The following is a 19,684-nucleotide window of genomic DNA, read 5'->3' as shown; positions in this document are numbered from 1 at the left end:
CACACGGGGCTTAGGGGATGTTTAAGTGTTTAGCTCACTTAGTTACCCCACTCACCATGAGACTCAAGGGGAGCCATGTAACAAAGACAATCTGCCCTACTTCTCAGGCAGAAGAAAAGGGTAGGCTCATTCAGTAACCTGGATAACTGTGGCTATATGAGCCACATTAACACAAGATTATCTTCCCTGCAAATCTGATTAAGTCTCTGGTACACAGGGTATGCTGTCCTAGAGGACTTCAGAAATCACTGCTTAAAAAACCACGACCATAATTAAGGCTCTCCTAAAGATAAAAAGTACTTATATCCAAATTGGGGAAATATATATATTTGAACACTCCCTTACTGATCATTTGTCCTTGGAAAAGGTGGATATAAACATTATTGCTATTATTTCGAGGTAAAACTGAAAAAAGGAGGAGAATAAACAGATATTAGCAGCTGACTTTTAACTCTTAGTCATGCGATAGAATTTTAATTTATACTCATTAAGCTATTTCCCAGAATGTACTGTGCCAGATTCTATGATTCATCATCCTTCAATTAATCTTATAAACTGCACTGAATGAATTAAGGTCTTCTCTAAATTTTATGAGAAAGACTTAAGTACTGACTTTGGTGGGGAGATCCAGATTGCTTTGCTCTACTGAAGTTCAAGAAAAGCTGTACTGTTCATGCAAGCCTTCCCTCCTCATCCTCACTGGCTTGGACTTTATTTTGTTTGGACAGGGGTGATAAGTAAACAAAACCCTCTTTCAAAAGCAATGAGGAAGTCACAGTTTACAATATATTCTCTTTTAAAAACTTAACATCATTATTTTTATTCCTTCTATGGCCAGTGATGTGTCCACCCCTACATCCTCTGAATGTGAAAGATCTAGTGGTGAAACAGATTGGCCTCCTGTTGCCAACACCCAGCAACACATTCATGGTCCAGTTATGAACATATTGTGTGTGTTCTGTGACTTTGTTACAGATTAGTCCTATATCTGTTTTTGCCCTCTTCTCTTTTAAAATGCAGAGTCTGTACCCAAACAGACTTAATGACAAGAAAAAGCATAGCCTTACTACTGCCATTCATCCACCAGTTTCTTCGAGCCTGCCCAGGTTTCATGCAGTGTCCAAGTAATGACCCTTCTACAACCCAGAGGATGAAACAGAACTGGTGACATGGTAAACTCTACTGAATCCCACCCATTCCGTGTTCTAACAGTCTGACTCCATCACCAAAAACCAAGCGTCCTTGGCATCAACTACAACTGATTGGTCCAAGAAGAATTACATAAATTGTTCTGACTTTACTTTTTCTTCTTGAAAATGAAGGAGAAGTCATCAGGAACTAACACAGTGTTTCCATAAGAATACGTCATTCATATTGCCATACACCTCAACTTAAACCCTTTTCTTTGTGAGTAAAGGCAATTTGAAAATAGTAAGGTTCTATGTAACTGTACTGGTACGTTTCTAGAATGTTTAACTAAGTGTTGGTGGTCATACACCTACGTTTCTTAGCAGCCTTCCTGATGTGACTGGGTCTGTAACCTGCACCTTTCATGTACCACCCCCTGCTACAGGGCAGTACAGAGTTTTCCAGGTCAAGCCATGGAGGAAGCAGCAAAGGGTATGCAATCTTAAGGCATAGGGACAGCCTGAGCTTTAAAAAAATAAATAAATAAATAAAAGGCAAGCAAGCAAGCAAGAATGAATGATAGAAAGACAGGAAGGAAGAAAAGGATGGAATTGAACACAATTCAATAGTAAGTATATACTCCAATGTAATTCATTCATTGATTCACTGATCCATTCATTGCTCAACCACTTACTCACCACCTGGTACATGATCCACCCTATATAGGCCCTTGGAATTCAAAAGCAACTAAGATACCCATAGTCTAGTAAGGAAAGTGGGAAAACAGTTATAACCTGAGAGACAGGGTTCAGGTAGGCTGTACGAAGGGTGAGAAATATGGCTGATGGACGATGAGGCAGTTGTATTTTATAGTTCCAAGAGAAAGTGAACTTGATTTTCATTGCTTCAAGTCCACACGGACTTCCCTGCAAATATCTTCTTGGTAAACTAAGATAATTCAACGAGAATTTCTACCTTTTTAGACTCTGATGCCCTAGGTAGGAAAGAAAAGGAAAATGATCAATTTTTGCCCACATGGTTGCTTGATGGGCCATCATCATGGACAGAGTCTATTCTGCGGCATAACTCACAGTATTTATCTCTGCAGCTGCACACAGGGCTCTGATGCTCACACAGAGAAGCAAACAGATGACGGAAATCCCTTTCTAACAGAAATGTAGGCAAAGTAAGCTTTCTATTACTTTAGATTTATTCTCTCTTTCTTTGGCAAATTCTAGGAAGAATGGACTATAGGCTCCTTGAAAGGCCTCATTATGCAGAAAGAGCATATGAGAAAGACTAGAAGGGAGGGAAGAAGGAAAAAAGAAGGAATGAAGGAAGGAAAGGAAAGAGGAAAGGGGGAAGAGAAGAAATGAAGGCATGCAAGGTATCTACAGTATTTGGAATAAGAAATTTTTTTTCTGCTACAACAAGTAACCACAAGTCACACAACATCAATTAACATAAGAAGTAAAGAAACATTAGGGAGTAAAAGCTAGACCACCGTCCTTTCACAATTCATATTTATCCCTGGACAGTTATCTATTATTAAATGTCCCTGGTCAATTCCTACCTTACTTACCGGTCTATCCATTAGCAAGAGCTGTGTGTTAATCTTTCTGCAGCCATTTCTGATGTGTGGTGGTACATACTAGCCCCACCACAATAAAAAAAACAAAAAACAAAAAACAAAACAAAACTGGATCTTTGAAAGCAAAGCCTAAATGACCACAGCATATAATCCTCCCATTCTTGAAAGTATCATTCACACAGATGGTAAAAGTCATACACAATCACATGAACTCTGGGTAAAGAGTAGGAAGTCCAAAGACTATCTCTGAAAGCACTTTCAGAAAGGAGATAGCCCACAGTATCTTGGGCCTAGACTCTGAGTTTACCTCCCTTGTGAGTACATATCCCATTCTCTTACAACTTAGCATATAATCAAGTAAAACAACTAAAGGGCATTAACCTGCTCTAAGAAAGGAGATTCAAACTCTATTAAGATAAGAGACAGCTCTCCTTTCTTTGCTTAATATTTATTGAATATCTCCTAAGACGCGCAATTTGCTACAACTCTCTCATGTTCGTCACAGTGAGGAATTAATACAGTTGTTAAGCACATCAAAAAAGATTCTTCTCCTGGAGGGAAATCACAGTATAGAACTGTCAGGAAACTATTTTGGAAGCTTACACCAAATTGGAGTCATTCGTTGTTGCTGTGCAGCTAAATAATGAAACTTAAAATGGTAACAACTCTTCAGTGTTTCCTTTAAATTGATACTTTATTTTGGAAAGTTATCTCCAACTGGAATGATACTGTTCAATCATTCACTGAAATAGGTATGTCCTGAGGACTCACTATGTGAAAGCACCATTCTAGGCTCGGGGGAAAAAGTGGTGAACAAGAATGCCCTTCTCCGGAGTCTAGGTTTCAGCAGGGAAAGACAATATATACAGATACATAAAACAAATAATTATATAAGATGATTTAAAACATGGATGAGTGTTATATTTTACACTAAAATATAACAACGGGAAAGAAAATGACTAAATCGGGGGTGCCTGGGTGGCTCAGAGGGTTAGAGCCTCTGCCTTCGGCTCAGGTCATGATCCCAGGGTCCTGGGATCAAGCTCCGCATCGGGCTTTCAGCTCAGCAGGGAGCCTGCTTCCTCCTCTCTCTCTGCCTGCCTCTCTGCCTACTTGTGATCTCTGTCTGCCAAATAAGAAAAATAAAATCTTTAAAAAAAAAGAAAGAAAGATGGGTGCCTGGGTGGCTCAGTGGGTTAAGCCGCTGCCTTCGGCTCAGGTCATGATCTCACGGTCCTGGGATCGAGTCCTTTCTTTACTAACACCACTCAGAAGAGTTGTTTGTACTTATTGTCATCAACTCTTTCCTTTCCCCTCAACATGTTCCTTCTATTCCAAATGATCAGGATGCAAATCTTAGCATTACCCTGAACTCTCTGTCTCTCTCAGATCTTATCTAATTTGGCAGAAGATCCTATTAGCTCTGCCTTCAAAACACATCCAGAATGCAAACTTTTTCTTTTTTTTAATGAGAGAGGGAGAGTGTGCACAAACAAGCAGGGATGGGGAGTAGTGGGAGAAGGAGAAAGAGAGGCTTAAGCCGCCTCCATGCTCATCATGGAGCCCAGTACAGGGCTCGATCTCACAACCCTGAGGTCATGACCTGAGCTGAAATCTAGCATCAGACGCTTAACCAACTGAGCCACCCAGGCACCCCCAGAATGCAAACACTTCTTACCATCTCCACAGCTATCACACTGGTCCAAGCCATCAGGACCTCTCATCTGGATTACTAACAGCCTCCTAACAAGCCTGCTGCTGTTTACAGTCTATACAGCAGCCAGATCATATCACTCCTCTACTCAAGCTTTCCCATGCTCTCATCTTGCTCAGAATTAAATCAAAATACTTACAGTGGCCTATAAGGCCCACACGATCATGCCCCCACAAACATCTCTGACCTTATTTCCTATTTCCCTCTCCCTGTGGCTCACCCTGCTCCTGCCACTTGGGCTTCTACCCCCGACTCCTCTGCTAGAACGTGAGCTCCACAAAGTCTGGTCTCTTTGTCTGGCTTACACATGTATCACAAAGGTCTGGAACAGTGCCTGGCACAGAGTAGGCATTCTGTATGCAATTGATGAACACATAATTCACCACTGCCTAATATAAGGTTAGGTGCAGATCTGCCTTAATCTTTAGGTTTTTGTTCTTTACTTAATCTAATAAATACATAGTGTTCCACCAGATATCACAATCTTAATTGCTAAATATAGGTCTCAAATAAAGATACAATAAAACTCCCTCTCTCTATGCACTGCATAGACTTAGTTGCTAATGTCTTTCGTATATAAAAAAAGCTGTTCCTTTGACTGCTGCCTCAGTTTAAGGATCCAATCTTGACATGGAGGGAAATATTGCTTCCTTATTGTTCAGATTATTGGTTCACCACTACTTAAGTGCCTAGAAATAGTTAGAAAATAACCTTAAAATAAGCAGTTTATTTCTTCCCAAATAGACTCAATTCCACTATTGAGTTTCTTTTTGGGTCAACCAAAGCTATCATGAGAATATACAATAGTTCAATAATTTTTAACTCATTCATATAAAATAGAAAATGGCTACTTATGAAAAAGAAACATATACCACCTTTTAAAATGCTTTATGACTTAGAATTGGGCAAAAACGTTTTCTGTATTAATCAAGAGTCCATTATACATCAGAGGTGATGATAAAAAACAAGAGGCTCACCATATTGTGTTGAATATTTCACAATATATACATATATCGAACCATTATTTGTATTGAAACTAATATTATGTTGTATGTCAATTAAACCTCAATTAAAAAAAAAACAAAGATGCTCAAATATAGCCATATAAGAAGGAAAACTAATGTACTTAGACAAAAAAAAATGGAAAAAGTAAAACATTTAAAATAATAAATGACATCTCTGATATCTCTGATTTTGATTAGAAAAAGATACTATACTAAAGTCTCATAATTACTTCATTTCAGTCTTCCAAAAACTATTATGGTGATTTTATGGGTATTCTGCCTACCATTCTTGAATTACGTTCATAATGTGAGTACCACCCTATATCTCCTGTCACTTATATACCTAAGATTTTAAAACGTAATAAATTTCTTCTCAGAATGTGTTTTGCACTTCCACAGTTCTTCCACAGAACTCTCAGAACTTGAAAACCTGGTGATTGGTCCTGATTGTCCCCCCCCCCCTTCTAGTCCCCCGTAAAGAAGAAATCAGTAAGGAAATCCCAAACCCTAGACACAAGCTTGCTAACTCCTGGGTAGCCCCTTGATTCACAGTACAATGTTCAAACACATCTGGATGGAGACCCCTCTAACCAGGCTTACCCCTGTAGCGTCTGTCATGCTTCTTTTTAAGGAACAGGATTCTCAATTTCCCACAGAGCTCTGTAGAGGCCATTACAATTGGGATTGAACGAAACCCAAAACCTACGGCTGAAGAATTATTTTAGGACTATCTAGTCTTAATTCATTTCAGTTCAGTCCCATAGACATTTATCCAACTTACAGGCATGGTGCTAAGTAACCATTCGACCAATAAGGTCTGGCCTCGCTTTTAACACAATAAGTGCAATGGTGCAAATAGGTGCAGGGTGCCCTGTGATACAGACAAGGTACCTTGTCTGGCCCTCGGGTTCAGGGAAACTTTCTGCACAGAATCATACACTGACCGAATTTCAATAGAAGTGGAGTATAAATTGAGCAAAACAAGGTGGACAGGACATTCACAACAAATGCCATTGATCCATTTTTACCAATTTGGTTAAAAAAAATCAGAGGGGAGGAAAGTTGATACCTCGTCTTTTACAAGAGGCTGGATTATCTGTGTGTCTTAGTTTATTTCTGGTGTGTTCATCTTTGCTGAGTTAACTTGAGGTTAACTGCAGTCCCATATTTAAAATACTTGACTTATTTTGCCTTGCATGGCATAAATGTCTTCATAAAAGAAATTAGGTGCAGTGGGCTGAATTTTGAGAGCAAAATTAATATTATCTGGATTAAGTGAGTTAGAATACATTTTAACTCAGTTAAAAGACATCTATTTTAATAATCAGTTTTAAAACTTTAAAAAATCAGTTTTGACTGCATGAGATTTTTAGAAGGAGTATTCCGTTTGAGTTTTGTTTACCAATATTGGAAGAAATCCTAACTTTTTTTTTTAAAGAAGACTGTATTCCAGTTTCTTCAATCCTTTGTTAATTTGTCTTCCTTCATGCACCCACTGTGCTTGTTTCTGTAACATATGGGACTTTATACATTAAAGCAAAGCTGTGTTTGTTAAAAAAAAAAAAAAAAAAAAAACCCTGCTGGTTTTAAATTCCCGTTTTTATTCCATGTATGCTATACCCTATTACAAAAAAGTTACAGATCATTGCTATTTTTGCCCAAATTTCACCCTACAGAAGTCCCTTTATTAAGAAATGAGAGTTAATGAAAAGAAAAGTAGGGCTACTGTTTATACGGCTGCAAATATCACTAGGGAAATATTTCATGTTTACATTTTGCCGAGCTATTTATAGCGGGGACACATACTACAGTAAAGCCCTCTTTTCCCCATATAATGGATATCTTTGTGCCTGAATTCTATATACTTATATGGTTTACATTTTTATCCAGTCTGACCACATTTCATTCCACATTACTTTGTCCTCCAAGCCCAGCTATATTATAGCAACACCTTCTGGCAGAACAGAGACACTGGAAATGTAGTGAAATAAAACAGTGCCTGCCTACCAGTGTCTTAAATAGTTAGCAGGAAACATGGACTAAGTTTAGCTATTTAACAAATTTTTCATATCAATTACTAGGGTCATGCCCACTGATGGTCTTTGAAAGTTCTCAATTTTAAGCATCTGAGTTTCTTCCTCTGAATTAATGACTAATACCTATTGCTGTACTTCATCTATATTTTAACTATTTGGCTGATGTATTCATAAATCCGAAACTTCTAAAGCGGTTCTTGCCTATAGTACAGTTCGATGAGTGAACTTTGGAGTCCCTCTGCTGGTCATTTAAGTCAGTCTTAGTCAAAACTGATTATTAAAACCTCTCTTGGCCACCAGCCTCAACATCCACCTTATCTCTGTACCCGCAGCCCCACCCACGCTAAGCCACCCCTCCTCCTTGCCACACACAATCACTCACTCCATTCCTAAGAAGTATATAAATACAATGTGAATAATTTCTATAAATTCCTAATAATAGGTTGTGAGAATCTTTTGCCCATGACATTGGATTTATAATAAAAAGCTCTTGTGTTTTATTTTTTTTAAAGATTTTATTTATTTATTTGACAGAGAGAGAGGTCACAAGTAGGCACAGAGGCGGGCAGAGAGAGAAGGGGAAGCAGGCTCCCCGATGAGCAAAGAGCCCCATGCAGGGCTTGATCCCAGGACCCTGAGATCATGACCTGAGCTGAAGGCAGAGGCTTAACCCACTGAGCCACCCAGATGCCCCTGTTCTTATGTTTTATGACACTGCTAAAAGTTAAAACTACCGCCAATTCCCTGGTTCCTCAACTGGAAATCACAACTCTGGCTTCCCCCTTCCTTATTTTTTTTTCTTTCCTCTTTTCTTTTCTTCCTTAGATTTTTTTAAATTAACTTTAATTTTTAAAGAATATTTTCATTTGCATTACCCTTGATGACTTCTATTTCTTTCCAATTACCTGATTTAATCCCTTTAAACATTTCTTTAATTTTGTTAATTCAAGAGCCCAAGCAGAAAACAATAGTACTCAGAATAAAAAGTGGCTTGGGGTAGTTAGTCACTGTGCAAATATACTGTCTTTCCCTTGGCTCCTCAGTTTTACCTAAAATAGGAGAGAAGTCTTCCTGGGACTGGCTCTTGAGTGATGGAGGAGACTTTCAAATAGATAAAGTCTTGAACTGTGCTTAGAGAAGATTAGAAGTTATTTACCTAAACAGAAATGAGATGTCTCCTTGACATTATATGTTGTCCCCTTGACATTTCCGTCATTATCTGTTGCTGGTCGATGGTCTCAGAATTTCAGAGCATTCAACATTCAGTTCCCACGAGTATGTGGTTTTTCTGAGAGAGTATGTATTTCCTCACTTTCACTCTCAGTTGAAAGATATTCATCCATCAGGGATGTGTTTGCTTATCTTCAGAAAATAAGTATATTTAATTTACTATTTAGAAAAGGAAAGGGATGAAATCACTATACTCTAGTGATTGTATTGATACTGAGATCATCGAGTGCTCCTAAATCTTTTCCAAACACACGGCTCCCTAAACACCCCAGAATGCAGAATGCACCTTATAAAAGGTTTCCTTGAGTGGTGATAAACTAGATTATACAACACTTGTCATCAAACCCAGTATGTCAACCACCCATTGCTTCCAATTAGACTGAAGAGAATTGAATATAGAACTGTGGTCCAAAATATTATCATAGCACAGATCACGCTTTTAAAAATCATAATAATCAAATATCAAAAATCTATATATACCTGTACTTTAGTCTATCAAAAAACAGTCAAACGGATATAATCTCATCCACTAGGAACTAAATATAAATAATGTTGCATTTGTTCAGAGTCAGCACTAATACATTTAAGTGCAATAATTTGGGAGAAAAAATTTGAATGGCATCTTTCACAGCCTTTTCTTAGGTGTTGTACCACACCACAGATGAAAAAATGAACAGCAACAAAACTCCTTTTGTAGACATCTTGTCCTTGTAGTTCCTAATCTCAAATTCACTTTCATATACTCTGTGGCCTCAGGGTGCTCACTTTTTGAAAGCGCACAGGGGGAGATGGAGTTCACATCTTAATATTCTTAAGGGGATGTAAGCAAGTGAATGTGGCAAAGAGAAAATGTTCCATTGTTCTTTGGGTTTTTAATAAGTAGTTATTTTTGAATAATAGCAACCAAGCCTCCAACATCCTGGTATTCCTGCCTACTCGGCTGAAGGTTTTCTGAATGTGAAACAATGTGATTTGTAGACTTTCACAAGTAACTGTTTCAACAGTTATCATATGGTCCTAATTATTTAAATTGGAGGAGCTGGCTGACAACACTGGAAACATGGATACTTAGCACCATCTATTGCTCAAGAGCAAAACAACTGTATGATAAATAGAGGGGAAAAGCATTCTGGAGGTAGGATTCTTAAAAAGAGGGTTTGTTTAAGTTTTCTATTACTACTGTAACAGAGTATCATAAATGCATTGGCTCAAAACAACGCAAAGTTAATCTTTGTGTTTTGCAGGTTAGGAGTCTGCAACAAGTCTCACTGGGATAAAATCAATGGATTAGCAGGATAATAATTCTTCATAGGGGAGAATCTCCCCATTTTGTTGTCTTTTCTAGATTGTAAGGGATAGAGCTTTTAGAAGCAGCAACATTCCTTGGCTCATAATTCTCTTCCTTCTTCATCAATGCCAGCATTCTTCCATTCTTTTTGACTATTCTTTTGTAGTCACATCAGCCTATGATTCTGACTTTAAACTGGAAACATGCTCTGCTTTTAAGGACTCACGTGAGTAAGTTGGAGGAGCCTACCCAATCTATCCCCAATAATCTCCATACTTGAAGGTCCTTAACCTGAACAACACCTGAAAATTCTCCATTTTTTAATGCAAAATAAAATATTCACAGGTTCCCGGTAATAGGACCCAGTCACCTTTGGGGGGGGGGGCATTATTCTATTTACCACAAGGCCTGATGGAGCATTGATTAAATCCTTGTGCAAACATCCAAAATTTAAGTCTTACGCCTTTCAGTGGAGTCATTATGTTGGCAGTGATACACTACTATTTATATTGGGGGCAGAGGGGAGGAAGGCCGCATTCTAATGTTTGCAACATTTGTCAGTGTTATCATTTTAGTGTTTATGAACCCAGGCTATAATTGTTCATTTTCTCTTATGAATGCTTATTAGGTAGGCATTCTTAAAATGGCCATCTTTTTAGAACATTCCAACTAAGTTTAATATTCCTTAGGGGAAGGGTCATTCCTGATTTCGTCTGTTCTTCCAACACCTAACCTTTGCCTTGTACTCCATCCTACCCTTTGATCTGGTCACCAGTGCATGTGTATGCACAGAGGCAAACACACATCTACAAATATTAACACTTTCAAAAAATGTCACTGATTTTCAATGATCTCTGTTCTGTTGAGGGGTTCTGCTTAGGATGTCTCTTTCAGGATGTACAGATAACTTTCCCATCTAATCTACCTTACAGTACTGCAATGCCACTTGTGATTATTATTTATTTTCTATCATAATGCTATTTATAGCTTAGTGATAGACAACTTTGATGATGAATACTGAGCCTCTGGTTTGATTACGTTTAGAACAGTAATAGAGACACATGCGCTGGTGGACACTCAGGATGCTGGCATTTCATGACTAATCTGGAAGAAGAAAAGTTCAGGTGCTAGAGGAATGCTCAGGAGACATGCTCCATCTTGAACCCATTCCTTCTCCCGCTAGAGACCCTGCTGGCCACGGGAAATAGAAGACAGCTTTTGGCCAACAACACTGTTCATGGTCCTCACTGATTTGTCACTAGTGCTGATCACTTCAAGATTTCTGGCAGGAAGGAAATACCTAGAAAATCATTTGTTCTAGCCACATTCACTCTGGGATGTCCTTGATGTTCCTCACATTGGGATAGGAAGAATGGACATGTGAGAATATAGCAGTTTCTTTTTATAATTCCTCAAATTTGGTAATAAAACAAAGGCACTGAGTTTTGTTTTTGTTTTTTTAAAGATTTTATTTATTTATTTGACAGAGAGAAATCACAAGTAGTTGGAGAGGCAGGCAGAGAGAGAGAGAGGAGGAAGCAGGCTCCCTGCTGAGCAGAGAGCCCCATGTGGGACTCGATCCCAGGACGCGAGATCATGACCTGAGCCGAAGGCAGCGGCTTAACCCACTGAGCCACCCAGGCGCCCAAGGCACTGAGTTTTTAAAAGGACTTGAAAACTAACATAATTTCAAGGTCTCTCAGATCTGCAAAACAACTAGAATGCATACAGAATTTATAATTTATTATTTATTTATTTATTTTTAAAGATTTTATTTATTTATTTGACAGACAGAGACCACAAGTAGGCAGAGAGGCAGGCAGAGAGAGAGAGAGAGGAGGAAGCAGGCTCCCTGCAGAACAGAGAGCCTGATGCGGGGCTCGATCCCAGGACCCCTGGGATCATGACCTGAGCCGAAGGCAGAGGCTTTATCCCACTGAGCCACCCAGGCACCCCTAGAATTTATAATTTATAATGTTCACAACCATCTAACTGCATAATGATATCAATCCTGTAGGACAGATACCATTTTACAGCTGAAGAAACTAATGCTCGTGTCTAATTGACTAGGATTCTACACAGCATACTTGATGACAGGGATATGGAGAAATTATCTCAGTTATATAACACTAGTGGGAATAAAAGATTCTCTCTTTTTCTGTTAAATACCATCAGTTTCAATGACAGTGACCCATGTTTATTAGTTAATATGTGAGTTTGGTGGATATAACTGAGACTCCAAATAATAGGCTTATGCAAGCTAAAAGTCTGCTTTTGTGACATGTGATGGTCCTGTTGTTGTTGGTCCTAGACCGGCATTCTGTCAGCCATGTAAGCAACTTCAATGTTCTTCTCTGAAATCCTTAAGGAAGTGGTTCCCAAACTTTGCTATTCACTGGAACCACCTGGAGATTTTCTTTAAAACACTCATGTCCAGCTCCCACCCCCAGAAAATTCTTTGATTGCCCTGCAATGCAACCTGGGCGTTGGGATTTTTAAAAGCCCCCTAAACTCCCTAAGTAATTTTAATGTACAGCAAATTAATCCAGCTTTTCAGAAGGACCGTTGACTATATCAAATGCTAAAACACGTCTTAAATACGTCTTTGACCCAAAATCTCTATTGCAAATAATGTAATCTAAGGAAAAGTTTAAGAATGTGAACCAAGGGGCGCCTGGGTGGCTCAGTGGTTTAGGCCTCTGCCTTCAGCTCAGGTCATGATCTCAGGGTCCTGGGATCGAGCCCCACATCGGGCTCTCTGCTCAGTGGGGAGCCTGCTTCCCCCTCTCTCTCTGCTGCCTCTCTGCCTACTTGTGATCTCTGTCTATCAAATAAATAAATAAAAATCTTAAAAAAAAAAAAAAAAGAATGTGAACCAAGATTGAAATAAAGCAGTGTTCATCTCACAGATGTTCACAACAGCAAAAAGCTGGAAATAACCTATGGCAAAAACTGCTGGATATTCAGCAAAATCTGTTTCCCCTGCCTCCGGGACTCACAGCTGGATTACATTTCCTCCTGCCTCTTCTACAGGTAGCAATGATTATGGGACTACATTCTGGGTGATGAAATGTGAGAAGCGATACAAACAGCTTCAGGTTCTAGTCCTTAAATACTTCCCCAGGGATCCCCCAAGTTCTCCTGTCCTGCCACTGGGGAGATACAAAGAATCCAGGGAAGAAAGCCAAAGCCCTAAATGACAATAAAAGTGCAGGAGGAGGGGCGCCTGGGTGGCACAGTTGGTTAAGCGACAACTCTTGGTTTGGGCTCAGGTGGTGCCATAGAGGCTCCCCACCCCCACCCTGTCCCCATGCTGCACCGAGTGGGCTTGAAACTCTCTCTCCCTCTCCTTCAGCCCCTCCCCCACGCGCGCGCCCCTCTGCACACGCGCTCGCGCTCTCTCTCCCTCTAAGTAAATTAAAATAGAAGAAGAAGGAGAAGGAGAAGAAGAAGAAGAAAAGAAGGAACACCTGAGTGGCTGGGTCAGTTTTGTGTCTGCCTTCGGCTCCGGCCCTGATCTCAGGGTCCTGGGATCCAGCCCTGCACAGGCATCCATGCTGGGCAGAAGCCTGCTTCTCCTCTCCCTCTGCTTCTCCCCTCTGGCTTGCACTGTCTCTCTCCCTCTCAAACAAATAAATAAAATCTTTTTTAAAAATTAAGAATAAAATCCCATATGAAGTCTCCTACCGGGAGTTTGTCCCCAGACGGCCTCAGAGCGGAGTCCAGGCGACCAGACCGCCACAGGCTGCTGCTTGCCACCTTTGCGAGCTCGCAGAGGGCGGGGGTAGCTCTTTCTGCCCCTCCCGCCCTCCCCCTGCGTGGCCCTCCGCAATCCCTCGGAGCGGGAACATAAACAGCGCCTTCCCCGCCCCCGGTTCCAGGACAAAGTCGGAGGCAAGATGGAGGGTGTGAGGGACCTTCAGACCTGCCTTCAGCCGACGCAACATACAAAGCAGCTACACCGGGTCTTGTCCAAACGCCTTATTTTCCCTCAGTCTTTCTTAAACCATGGAACGGGGAGCCACCGCCGAAGAGAGCCAGGACAGGGCTGCTTTCTTTTCTCCCTCCCTCCCGGTATTTAAAAAAAAATTAAAAAAAAAAAAAAATTAAAAAAAAAAAAAAGATTTTTAAGCAAATTTTTAAAAATGGAAAGTGAAATATAAAATGCCATTTGTGACAACATGGATGGACCTGTAGGGTATTATAGTAAGTGAAATAAGTCAAAGACAAATACCATATGATTTCACGTTTATGTGGAATGTTAAAAACAGATGAGCAAACAGGAAGCAGAAACGGACCCAGAACCAACTGAAGGTGTCAGAAGGGGGGAGGAAGGGGAACCCGGAAAAGGGTGAAGAGGAGTGAAGGCAGGTGAAGGGAAGTATGGGCTTCCAGCTATGGGATAAATAAGTGAGGAGGATGAAAGACAACATAAGGAATATAGTCAATGGTACTTAATAGTACTGTCTGTATGGTGATGAATCCTAGCTACACTTGTGGAGAGTGTAGCATAACATATGGAATTGTTGAATCCATATGCTCTATACCTGAGACTAATGCAACACCGTATTGTCAACGATACCTCAATAAAAAATAAAATGACATGTTTTGCTCAGTTATTTGCCATGGAATCATAGAATTGGAGAGTGGAGAGGAATTAAATGGTCAAGCCAGTTGCCCAGATGGCTGGAATTCTAGTCACAACTTTCAGTCAAGGAGTCATTCATTTCTGAGATACCTCCAGTCATGGAGAGTCAAAGAACATAGAAAAAAAAAAGCCACTTGGGTTTTCTGCGTCTGTGTGTTTGTGTTGCAGAGCTAATAACAAAGACAAAAAGAGGAAGGGGGGCAGGAAGACAAGCTGGCATCTATTGCACGTGCATTGGTGAGCCCCCAGATATAGCACGGCCATATGTATGATTTCATGTAATCTTCACTACACCCCTGCAAAGTTGGTGTGCCCATTTTTTCAGAAGACCTGAGGCTTGTAGAGTTAACATAACTGATATATCTCCCAAGTACATATATCTGCCAAAGTGATAAAGATAGCACTTGCCCCACAGAGCATGACCCCTTCTGAACTTCAAAAGGAGGAAAAAGGAAAAAGACAGAGGTGAAAAGAGACTCAGCTAATGGTTGGTGAGCCGAACTTTGACATTCCTTTCTCTAGAGGGCTGGGCCAAATAGCATCCTGGAAGACAAAGTGGTTTCTAGAGTTAGAAGCTGGACTGGACATCCAACTTCCTTTGCTTCCTAGCAGTGTGGTCTGGAGAAAGTTTCTTAACATCTTTAGGCCTCAGCTTCCTTATCTGTACAATGGGAACAGACATGATAGCTATGACCCATCCTTATATTGAGGATAGTTTGAGGTGATGCATGTTAAGTGCTTTGCATAACAGTTCACAGATGTCAGGTACGAGGTATAGGTTTGGTGCACAGAGAAAGGGAGGGTGGCAACAGGTGCAACATTGGAGAAGTTAAAACACTTTAGGGTGTCTGCAGTTTTCTCAGAAACATATAGATAGACGTGAAAGTGATACAAATATGTATAATAATTTCAAAATAGTACATATTTTATTTGGAGTTTGTATAATTTTTAGGCAAAAATTCTGAAATATCCTGTGTATTGTATATGAACGTGATGTTATTGGTCTGTGCTTTGAAATACACCTCTGGCCATCATAAGGAATTGGTATTTGGTATTATTCAGTCTCTTCTCCTCCTTAATTCCTTAGAGTAACAACACAGAATCTTGGGGGTACAGTCCATAGTCATTCAACAAGGGAGGATAAAACATAGTAGTTTCATTAAATGGCAGAAACAATTACTTTAACATAGTGATCGCAGCTTTTAAGTACACCTGGCTCAGATCATGAATATTATGTCAAGCAAATTAAATACTTCTTTTGCTTTCAGAATATATTAATATAAATGACAAACAAACAAGGTCACGTAGATATATGGAAATCTGTTCAAAGAAAAACGACAGAGGTTTTTTTCCCTGTGTTTCCATTTTGTAATTATATGCAAGCAATGATTTCAGTGCTGAGGGAAAAGTAGAGGAGCGTATGTCTAATTGAGAGTATTTACAGCTCAATTCTAGTTGTCTATGAGAATCAGGAGGAGATGGAATGCAAAATGGAAAAAGTGTCCTGGTGAGCTGCAAAAGAAAAGCATTTGGAACTTCATGCGCTGCTGAGAAATTAGACAGCAAAATATATACAATTGAGGAGAGCTCTTTGGAAGAAAAAAAAAAAAGAAAAGAAAAAGCAGTGGAACTCTTTCAGCAAATAAAATCCAGTAGAACCTCAATTTATAACCAAGCTAAAAATGAGTTGGTGTTTTGAAGTAGGCTTGGAGAACTTCATCTAATAAATTTCTCCTCTATTGAAACCTGAGTTTCTTCAGATCACAGTTTGGAGATCATACCTACCTGAATGCATGATTATCATCTGGGGGAGCCTGTTGAAAATGCAGATGTCCAGGTTCCAGCCGCAGAAACTCTCATTCAGTAGGTCTGATATAAGATGTGGGAATATTTATTGTTGAAATGTGCTCCAGGGATTGTGATGCAGAAGGAGGTTTGGGAAGTGCTAATAAAGCCATCCAGTACAAGCTCTTTAAGCTCAGGCTATTGGATAAATTCTACAAATAATGTACCTCTTTGGGTGTCTCATAAAGTAGATCGTGTTATAGGTTGATGTGATAAATGGTGGTAATCAAAAAAGGTTAAAGGTTTACAGTACAGGATGATCGAAACTTGGCCTGAGGATTTGGTAAAATGAAAAGAAAACACAGGTGCACTCAAAGAGAGCAGAGTAGCATCTCATCTCCCCTGTGCAGCAGTCACTACAGAGAGTGGCTAAAAACAAGGGTCCCCTGGGCGCCTGGGCAGCTCAGTCAGTTAAGCGTCTGCGTTCAGCTGGGGTCATAGTCCTGAGGTCCTGGCATGGAGTCCTGGGGGTCTGCTTCTCCCTCTGCCTTACCCCTCCCCCTGCCCACGCTCTCTCTCTCACTCTCTTGCTTGCTCTCAAAACAAACAAAAACCAAGGGCTCCATTCCAAGGGTTCCATTCCTGAGTTTGAATTCGTGCTTGTTCACTTAGCCGTGGGTAACTCCTAGGGGGATCCCAGAAGCCACCATGGTTGATCTTAGCTGCAACAGGAGAATAATGGCTCTCCTTTCTGCACCCTTCAGATCTCATATAAATGTCTGTCATTTAGCAGAACCTAACTTGAAAACATATTGGAGGGGCACCTGGGTGGCTCAGTGGGTTAAGCCACTGCCTTTGGCTCAGGTCATGATCTCAGGGTCCTGGGATCGAGCCCTGTGTCCGGCTCTCCGCTCAGCAGGGAGCCTGCTTCCTCCTCTCTTTTCTGCCTGCCTCTCTGCCTGCTTGTGATCTCTGTCTGTCAAATAAATAAATAAAATCTTAAAAAAAAAAAAACATATTGGAAAGGGGTTCTGAGAATTGTATTTTCAGAGTTCTTCCTTGCAGGAGAAGAATTTAAAAGCAGGCAGTGGTGAGGCTGATTGCTAACACACAACCTAGTGTACCTATGTCTGTTTCCCACATTTCACTGTCTCTGACTCTGCTTAGTCACCCACTGTGTTCTCTCCTCCTGCTGGTTCTTACTAGGCTACTAAGAGTCCAGAATTTGCCACAGCTGGATATTTACACATTCCCTACCACACACATGAATGCCACAAAAGTCTGGCAAGAAAATAATTGAAAAGCAAGAAATACCGTACTAAGTTTCGTAAGGGCTTACTACTTGATTTCTGTAGTGAGAAGATGACCTGATTTCTCTCAGGGCTCATGAGCACATAGTAATTTCCTCAGCTAACTTACACTATATTATTTTACTCTTCTCAGGCAAAGAGAAGTCCATTTTGAGAAAATGTTATAGCAACATTGCCTCGGGCCACTTGAGATATGAGTTGATGATTCTTGACCATGTGTAATTGGTACCAATGTAACTCACTCCCCTATGCCCTATCCACTCTGTACCATCATTACACAAATACATACCAAAACAGTCACGTTTGGAAATGAGAGAGACATTATACCATGACTTTTTAAAGTAAGTCCAAACCTTTGTCTGTCTCTGGTCCATATTCTAAACAAAATCAAGTTAGATGATATCTCATCCCCTTTGGAAGAGGACTGATGTATTTACCCATATATAGTACTATGTACATTTTAGAAATATACCCAGAATTCACAAAGTCACGTTAAATTGGCAATCAAGTTAATTGGCAATTAAATCCTCTTGAGAAATGATGAATTCCCTGTATATATTGCAAAGTATAGACAAAAATAAAAACCATACAAAAGGAAAAACCAAACCATCCTTAATCTTTCCTTAAGAATAGTCAAATAGGTCCCATTTTTCTGCCTCTAGAAATTAATCAATGCTCTTGGTATTTAATTAAAATACTTCTAAAACTCCCTCATAAACCAGTTACTCATTAAAAAAGATGAGGCAAAATTAAGGCCATGAGGAGAGAGCTAATATGCTGATAAGCTCTGGACTTGTCTGCCACCTGGTATGCAAAGGGTACTCAAAAACAATTCAAGAAAATGGTATGGGCCTGAGGAGACACAGGAAAAGAATAATGCCCAAGACAGAATATTTTAATTTTTATAAGTGAACCCCCAAATATCTCTAACAGTGCCTCAGTGAAAACCCACTAGAGAAAATACTTCCTGTTGGGAATATTTATCCACAAGACTTGTGACTTATGGACATTAGGCAAACATTCTGTGCAAGGATGTACTCTCATTTTGCATGGAAGTAAACAGTATTTAGATTAGCACCTAACCAGACCCAAATTAAGTAAACATAAAAAGTGCCTCCTTTTCACAATCCATCAACCACGTTATGGAGATGTTCTCCTCCCACACTTGGCCCTGCCTCTTCGTTCCCTGTTGCTTCATCGCTCTCTGCCCACCCTGGCGCCCATTTGTTCATTCTCACCGCCTCTGTGTGTTGCATGTGACACCTTCTGTATTCCCTGATTTACGGCTGAGAATTTCACATGGAACATCTGCTGCTCAGATGTTCAGTTCCTTTGTCTTAATCACCTCTCATTCAAACCTAGGAAGAAGAGAGTTCGTCTCAACTCACATGAACTTACCAAATCACATTGATAAAACTACATTTTCTGAACCTCTCTGCTTTTCCCAAAAGAGGAAAAAATATGCACACCTTTTAAGTAGAGGGTCCCTGTATGCACTGCACAGCTATAATCTTTTCTGTTCCCCCCCAGTGTCATAGTAGGGCTGGAAAGTCAAAATTGATAAATATAGAAAACTGGCTAAAGAAGTATTCTAATGGTATGAGAAAGTGAGAAATCTCTGGGAAGTTATCTGTCCAAAATATTCCTAAACTACAGTAGAGAAGCCACATCATCTAAGAAGCATTCCCAAATTAATTCTACCCATTCCCAACATTCCCAAGCTCAGGAAATATCTGACTTTCCCGAGCCTTCTTTCTTGTATACAATTACTAGTTTCTTTCTTTCTTTTATTTTTTTTTTAAGATTTTATTTATTTATTTGTCAGACAAGTATTAGTTTCTTGAAGAAAAGACATCTAATCTGTTTATTAGATTGTAAGAATTCTCAGGGACTTACTGTCAAGGAGTAGGGCTTGAAAGGTAGAAAAAGGATGTTGAGATAAATCACTGA

Source organism: Mustela nivalis (assembly GCF_964662115.1).
Source record: "Mustela nivalis genome assembly, chromosome: 7".
Lineage (NCBI taxonomy): Eukaryota > Metazoa > Chordata > Mammalia > Carnivora > Mustelidae > Mustela > Mustela nivalis.
The sequence above is the reverse complement of the archived record's forward strand: the minus strand, read 5'-3'. Positions refer to the sequence as shown.